This window comes from Chinchilla lanigera, unplaced genomic scaffold (assembly GCF_000276665.1).
Source record: "Chinchilla lanigera isolate Chin_1 unplaced genomic scaffold, ChiLan1.0 scaffold00013, whole genome shotgun sequence".
In the NCBI taxonomy this organism is placed as follows: Eukaryota; Metazoa; Chordata; class Mammalia; order Rodentia; family Chinchillidae; genus Chinchilla; species Chinchilla lanigera.
Window position 1 is genome coordinate 1,428,682 of NW_004955414.1, and position 8,136 is coordinate 1,436,817.

The following is an 8,136-nucleotide window of genomic DNA, read 5'->3' on the forward strand; positions in this document are numbered from 1 at the left end:
ACAAGTTACTGTAAGAACTCAAATATATATATATATATATATATATATATATATATATATATATGGATCAGAGCCTCAGTAAGTCGCTCTAGTGCTGGTGATGGTTGCAGAGGTAATAAAAATACCAACTCTGCAGACAGACTGGCTTGACTTTCCTTAGCTGAGTGGCATTGGGCAAGTCACTTAACATCTTTGTTCTTGAGTTTCCTTTTCTGCCAAATAAAGATAAAATAATACCTTCTCAGGAGCTGTGAAGACAAAATGAGTTAGTATAAGACACAGTTGCAATAGTGGCTAATGCATAGAGCATTTAGGTTCTAGTAAATGTCTCCATGTGGTTGGCTGGGCTTATTATTGTCCTCACTGTTAGAGAAGCAGAGGTTTAGAGAGGTTTCCTTCACTGGCATGACTTCCTTTCCCTAGTTAGTAGATCTAGGATTTGAACATAGATTATTTTATTCCAAATTTCACAACCTTATCACCCGTGCCCCACAAGGCAATGAGGGCTGCACACATTGTATACCTCATAGTAATTAATCTTCTACTGAAAGCCTTGAATGCTTAGGGCAGGCCCGTGGACGGCAATGTCCACACAATGTTCCCAACTATAAAAGCGAAGATTTCAGGCTAATTACTTCCAGTTCATGAAATAATGCATTACTGCTACCTGGAGAGATTGGATAATATACAAAAGCTCTGTGCCCCATGACTCTAATGAAATTTCTCTCTAGGACTTTAAGGTGCTATAGAGAGATACAATCATTGTGATAGCTACATGGGTTTAATGAAGTTGTAAAATGCAAAAATTGAAAGAGATTATAGATTGTTTTCTCCAAATGCATAGGAAATTGAGGTCCACAGAGCTTAAACCCCTGACCCACACTCCTATGTTTCTTTTAATCTATTCTGTTTAATAACCAAAGATTTCTTTATTTGGATTCCACTAAACATGTTCCCCCTAAATAGAGAAAAATGAACTTTTTGTTCTCTGTTGTTTATCTTTTGACAGTAGAGGTGCAGGTTTCTCATACCAAGCAACTCTTCAGTTCTTTGTGGGTAGCAAATGGGGTCTTACAATATAACTCCAACCCCAGTGCACAGTTAGCCCATACTCCATGGTGTAAGGTTCAGTGTTACAAAATGGTCCCTACTTCAGATGCCACTTGCAAGTCCCAGGATGTAACCGACACTTTTGACTAAGTGACGTAAATTTAGCATTTATATGACCTCCATGACTTCAACCATTTGCAAAATGGCTTGCAGACCTCAGGGAAATGCACACTTTGACCAGTTCAATATAAAGGATATTATAAGAATATAATGAAGGGTACAAGTGACAGCCAGATGGAGAGGTATACAAGGCAAGGTAGGTAGAAAGATGCACACATCCGCCATTTCTTCTCTGGGAGAACCACCCTGCAGCTACTTCTGTGTGTTCAGGTTTTAGAAAGGCATCATTAGGTAAATGTAATTAAATCATTGGCCATTAATGATTAACTCCAACTTTAGTCCCATTTCTTCCCTGGAGGTCGGAAATTCCAGTCCTCTAATTATGTGATTGATTCCTCTGCACCGCACTCACCTCCCTGCGTTGGGAGGAAAAGAGCCTCAATCAAAATTCATCTCTTTAGCATACAAAAAGAAACATCACTTTGGAGATTCCAAGGGTTTCAAGAGGGGGATGAAACTAGAAATATGTATTTCTTATTATATCATATATTTCTATAATATCATGCCTACCTCTTAACAGTGTACCACTCAACCTCCACAATTTTTTGTTTTTTCTTTTGAGACTGGATCTTACCATGTAGTTCAGGCTGGCCTTGAACTTGATATGTAACCCACATTAGCCTTGAACTTGCAGTGATCCTCCTACCTCAGCTTTCCAGGTGCTGGGATTGCAGGCTTGTGCCACCATCCTGGGATAATCTCCATCATTCTGTTTCTAAAATTTCAAGTCTCAGGGGGCTGGGGATTTAGCTCAGCGGCACAATGCTTGCCTGGCAAGCACAAGGTCGTGAGTTCGATTCCCAGTTCGATTCCTGGAAAAACAAAACAAAACAAAACAAAACAAAACAAAATAGATTATAAAATTTCAAGTCTCCTTTTTCCCTGCAGAGCTCTAAACCTCCTTCTCCCTTTCCCTCAGTCCATGGCTTCCTTCCTGCTACACAGAGTAAGCAGAAACTGCCAGAGGAAACACCAGGAGCTTCTACAGATCATAACCATTGTACTGACCTCCTTAACCTTGCTGTTCCTGGAGAGAAGGGTCCTCTTCCCTCCCCCCCCCCCACTGTCTGGGGTCCCATGTTGCTCTGCCTTCCACAGGAAGAGTTGTAAGAGGGGGCAGTGAAACTAAAACTATGTATTTCTTATACTATATTGTCTTTGATCTCTCATAAATCTCCTACATCTCCCTGTCCACTGGCTTTTTCTAGTCAGCATTTGTGTAAGGACCTGTTTCTCTCATCTTCAAAGCCTAAATGCATAAATTTCTTGATCTTCAACCTCTGTCCAACTGCTGCCTTAGCCCTCTATCCCCTGCACAGTTCGTTTTCTTTAGGCACTAAAGAATTTTGCCCAAACTCAAGGCACTGTATTTCTTTACCCCATCACTGGCCCTACACCCCCAACTGGCCTCCCATCCCCATAACATAACCAATACAAATATTGACAGGATCACCCATGAAAGACCTCATTGTCAATTTTCTTAGGTTGAAGATACATATTTCAAAATCTGTTATGCTGCAGACACCATGCCAAATGCTGGGGATATAGTGTAAACAAATAGACAAAGATTCCTAACCTTAAGCTGTTTACCAGCTGGTTGATGTAGGAGTATGAAGGGCTTATATAAAAGTTTTCCATTTTCATTTTACTTCATCTTCAATAAAAGGCAATCACTTGGCATCACTTTTCTTAAATGTCCAATACATCCTAGCTTCCTTTGTCAAATTATTATACTATCTGATTGTTAAATATTTTCATCCTGTGAAATTTTTATTGAAGACTAAGTGTGTGCCTGGAAATCTGGGAGCTGAGAAATAGCAATGAAGAAAAAAGAAAGATAAAATCTCTGCCCTCATGAAGGTCACAGTTAAGCAGGAAAGTACAAGTGGGATTCAGTAGATGATCAAGGTTGCTTCCCTGAGAAGGTGACATGGAGCTAAGGAAGCAACCCATACAGCATCATAGAGAAAAATATTCTAAGCAGAGGAAACATATAGTACAAATTCTCTGATGCAGGAATGAAAGGATAAGCAGTCAACAATGCAATCAAAGAAGTGATGGGGTGTGATAGTTAACCTATTGTATCAACTTGGGTAAGAAATGCCCAACTAAATTTGATCAGCATAGTCCTAGGTGTGGCTGGGGGGGATTTACTGAAGACAGAAGACTTGTTTAGGGTGTCAGTGGCATCAACAAATAGGCTTGTAGCCTGAAGAAATACAAGAGAAACAGGGAAGAAAGGCACACCTCTGTTTCTTTGGAGGAGCTCCAGTCTTCACCTTTACCTTGGATATTGTCTTCTGGACTTCAGAGCAAACTCTTCAGCCTTTTGGCGCACACAACAAGAACAACCAAGACAAAACAAAACAACACAAAAAAAACACAAAGCAATAAAAACAATAAAAATGATACAGAATTTCAAAACAAGGTGATAGGAAGTTAACAATGGTTGTTATTGATATATTTTAAATAAAATCTATTTCTCTAATGAGCGCTGACTGATACATGGGGAAAGAGGATGTGGCCAATGGTGAGGACTCTAGTTTTTGCTCTGAGTGAGTTGGAAGCTGGTGCAGAGTTCTGAGATGAGGAAAGACATGACCTAATACACGTTCGGTAAGGATCACTCTATGTGGGGAACAGGGGAGGCATTAGCTTGGACAGAGCGATGGAAGCCAGAGTCCAGCAGAACGTTGTGGAACTTCATGGGGCTCAGCCAGTGCTGCACTCTTCTCCTTGAAGTGACAGCCTTATAGCAAGACATCTCTCAAGTGACCCCATCTTCTTTAGTGACATCAGCTGCCTTGTCCTCCTTGGCAAGTGTGGTTTATTCCTTTCCTCTGAGCCCCTCTTGATTTTCCATTTTATTTTTTCACCATGAACTGAAAAACGCCCTGCTTTGTCCCTACCAGACTTACTCCACCACATCCAGTTTACAGGAAAATGCAAACACAGAGAGGCTTAATGAGTAGTACTGCCTTAGAAGAAAATAAAAAGTCTGATACCTGGATCCTGCTGCTGCCTTCTTTCTGCTGTGCTTTTCCCCTTGGAATAAGCAATTTATAGGGCCCAGGAGAATTGTCTACTCATGGGTATGACTTCCTTCTATGGGCCTAGGATACTGAAATTCCCTTCCCAATAGAGCTGGACCTCTTACCTGGACCTATACTCATAAAAGCCAATGAATCATCAGATTGAGCACCTCCAGACCTCAGGCATGTCCATGGAGTGGTGGGTGAGCTGTGCATACAGTTTGGATAAGCATGCAACAGCATCCTACTTTGTGTGCAAGGATGCAGGGTACAGAACTGAACCTAAGCTTTCACTTTAAAATCAGGGACAAGACAAAGATGTCCACTGCCACCACTCCTATTCAATATAGTTCTAGAAATATTAGCTAGAACAATTAGACAAGAGAGAGAAATAAAAGGAATAAGGATAGGAAAGGAAGAAGTGAAATTATCATTATTTGCAGATGCCATGATATGCTACATAGAAGACTCCAAAAATTCCACCAAAAGGTTTACAGATTTAATAACCAAATTCAGTAGCATAGCTAGATACAAAGTTAACACTCAAAAATCAGTAGCATTCCTGTACACAGGTAACAAACAGACTAAGAGAGAAATTAGGGAAACCACACTTTTCACAATAGCATCTAAAAAGATGAAATACTTAGGAATCAATCTAACAAAAGAAATAAAAGATCTATACAGTGAAAATTATAGTGCTCTGAAAAAAGAGATTGAAGAGGATATCAGACAATGGAAGGATATTCCTTGCTCATGGATAGGAAGAACTAACATTGTGAAAATGGACATACTCCCAAAATTTTTGTACAGATTCAATACAATCGCCATCAAAATACCATTAGTATACCTCACAGATCTAGAGAAAACATATCTAAAGTTCATCTGGACCCAGAATAGGCCTAGAATAGCAAAAGTAATCTCAGGAAACAAAGGAAAGGCAGGAGGCATCACAAGTCCTGACTTGAAATTATATTACAAAACTACCATGATAAAATCAGCATGGTACTGGCACAAATACAGACCTGAAGATCAATGGAACAGATTAGAAGATACAAGCATAACTACAAACATACTCAGTCACCTTGTCTTTGACAAAGGGGCCAAACATGTTCACTGGAAGAAAGATAGCCTCTTTAATAAATGGTGCTGGAAAAACTGGCTTTCCACATGCTGAAGACTAAAACTAGACCCATGTCTTTCACCATGCATGCAACTAAAGTCAAAATGGATCAAAGATGTAAATATTAAAACAGAAACACTAAGTTTATTGGAAGAGGAAGTAGGTAAAAACCTTGCAGACATATGGGTAGGCAAAGAGTTCATGAACAAAAACCAAACTGCATGGGGAATACTTCAAAGAATAAACAACTGTGATCTCATCTTTTGAAAAGTGTTTGCACATCAAAAGAAATCACCAATACAGTAAAAAGAAAACCCACATATTGGGAAAAAATTTTAGCCAACTGTCCCTCAGACAAAGGACTTCTATCTAGGACATATACAGAATTTAAAAAAAATCAGGCCCCCAAATTCAAAGACCAAATCCAAAAGTGGACATCTGAGATGAACGTGCACTTCTTAAATGAGGAAATACTAATGGGAAAAAATATATGAAAAAATGTTCAACATCATTAGTCATTTGAGAAATGCAAATTAAAAGAACACTTAGATTTCATTTGCCCCAGAAAGAACAGCTATCATTAAGAAATCAACTGATGACAAGTGCTGGGGAGGCTGTGGGGAAAAGGTACACTTCTCCCACTGCTGGTGGGAGTGTAGATTGGTGAAACCACTGTGAAAATCAGTTTGGAAATTCCTCACAAAACTAGGATTGGAAGTCCCACTTCACTCAGCTATTCCCCTTCTGGGTATTTTCCCAGAAGAATTAAAAACATCACACCACAGTGATATATGTGCACTCATTTTTATAGCAGCACAATTTGTTATAGGTAAATCTTGGAAAACATCCCAAATGCCCATCCACTGAGGAATGGATTAAAAAAGATGTGGTATTTTTATACAATGGATATTACTCATCTATAAAAAAGGATAAACTAGAGGCTTTTGTAGGTAAATGGATGCAACTAGAGACCATACTCATAAGTGAAATAAATTGGACTCAAATGTATAAACATCATATTGTCTCCCTTGTGTAGGAGCCTGAAAGAATAAATAAAACTCAAAATGTACAATAGATGGTAGGAAAGGGAAAGAAATTGCTCAAAGGAGGGAATGACTGGGATGAGGGAAAGAAGGAAAAAAAAAGAAGTAAGGCTATATATACATGTTATATATGAACAGCTAAGATAACTGTACTGCTAATGTCTGATGCTATATTGAAAGGATCAGTTAATGCTTAAAAGTTTTTACATTCTGACCAATTTTGTATATCTGGTAATCTGAGCAACTGATTTGAAGGTAACAATATGCAATGAAACAACCAAGTTGAACTCCTACCATCTTGTCTAGTGAAACTCTGTATTGTCTGCAATGATTTATCTAACAATTATTTTCTTATTCTCTTTAATGGTTTGAACAATCTTTCATTCTTACGTCTGGTAATCTGAGTAATGTAGTTGAAGATAAAAATATGTAATATAACAACCACTGTTAATTGGATAATTTTGTCTTGAAACACTGTATGACATTTAATGTTCTTGCTTTGGTTTGTTATGTTTGTGATGTTGGTATGCTACTATTGTTCCTTTTTTCTCTCATTTACTACTCTCTTTAAAATTAAAAAGAAGAACTGAACCTAAGGATTTATGGATGTGAAGACCAAACTTTCCCATGCCAAGTTGTCTTTGCCATGAGGGAAAAATAATAATCAATTAAATCCAGAGTTTAGTCAACAGGATGACTAATACTCCACATTTTTTATGTTCAGTTTCTTTTTATAGGTTTGTGAGAATGCAGAGAAAAGACAAAGAATCTCATGGTAAAGAAACTTACTGGATTTTCATTTACTGATCGTGCTGAGAGTCCTGAATAAGAAGATAAATCTTATTTCCTTAAAGGTGCATTTCTCATACACCATAACCTTCAATTAGTGAGAATTTTTCTTTCTGCAGATGCTATAGCTTCATCCAAGTGGATTTCCATGTTAAAGTGGAAGGGTCCAAATTCCAGAGCTTAAATAGTGCATCCCCTTGCTACTCCCAGGGTTTAAGATCAGCAGTAGTGCAACAGGTTGCCCCTCCAAGGTGGCCTAAACCAGGTCAAGATTGGAGACAGTGAGAACAAGAATGGGAAAGAGAAAAGAGGAGGGATTAGTTATAGTGGAAGGACTGGGGGTTATGGTACCCCCAGAATACTTGCACAAATTGTTGATAGGTGTCCAAGTTCTCCCCTGTGTGTATGTGTGGCAGATGGGTAGGGTCATTCCCAAAGTCAGTTCCATATCAGATTGATATATGCCCACCCCTACAACATTCAGAAGCCACTGAAGGCACATAGTACATTTTCAGGCAAAAGTTCATATCAATTAAAACCGGGCGTGAGTATTTTTGAATAATAAAAGAGATGTTCATTTCAATATTATCCTTTGTGGCATTGCTTATAATAGCAAAAAAGGGGAACTACTTTTGCATTCATAACAGGCACTCAAACAACATCAATTCCCTTTTCCTTCTCAGTTCATCAAAGTCTTCCACTTTCAAATTTGAAAAACTATATTTCTTAGGGTTGTTAGAGAAAAAAAATGAAATAAAGCTTTTGTGTGCTCAACATAATTGCCATTTGCTTATAACCACAAGTTTATTGTACTGGTGTAATATAAAAGTTCTTAGCATGCTACGCATTTAACTCATCTGTTGAAACAAAGCAAAATGAATTTTAAAAATAGCAAAGAATGGCTAAACCCAAAAGAACAGCC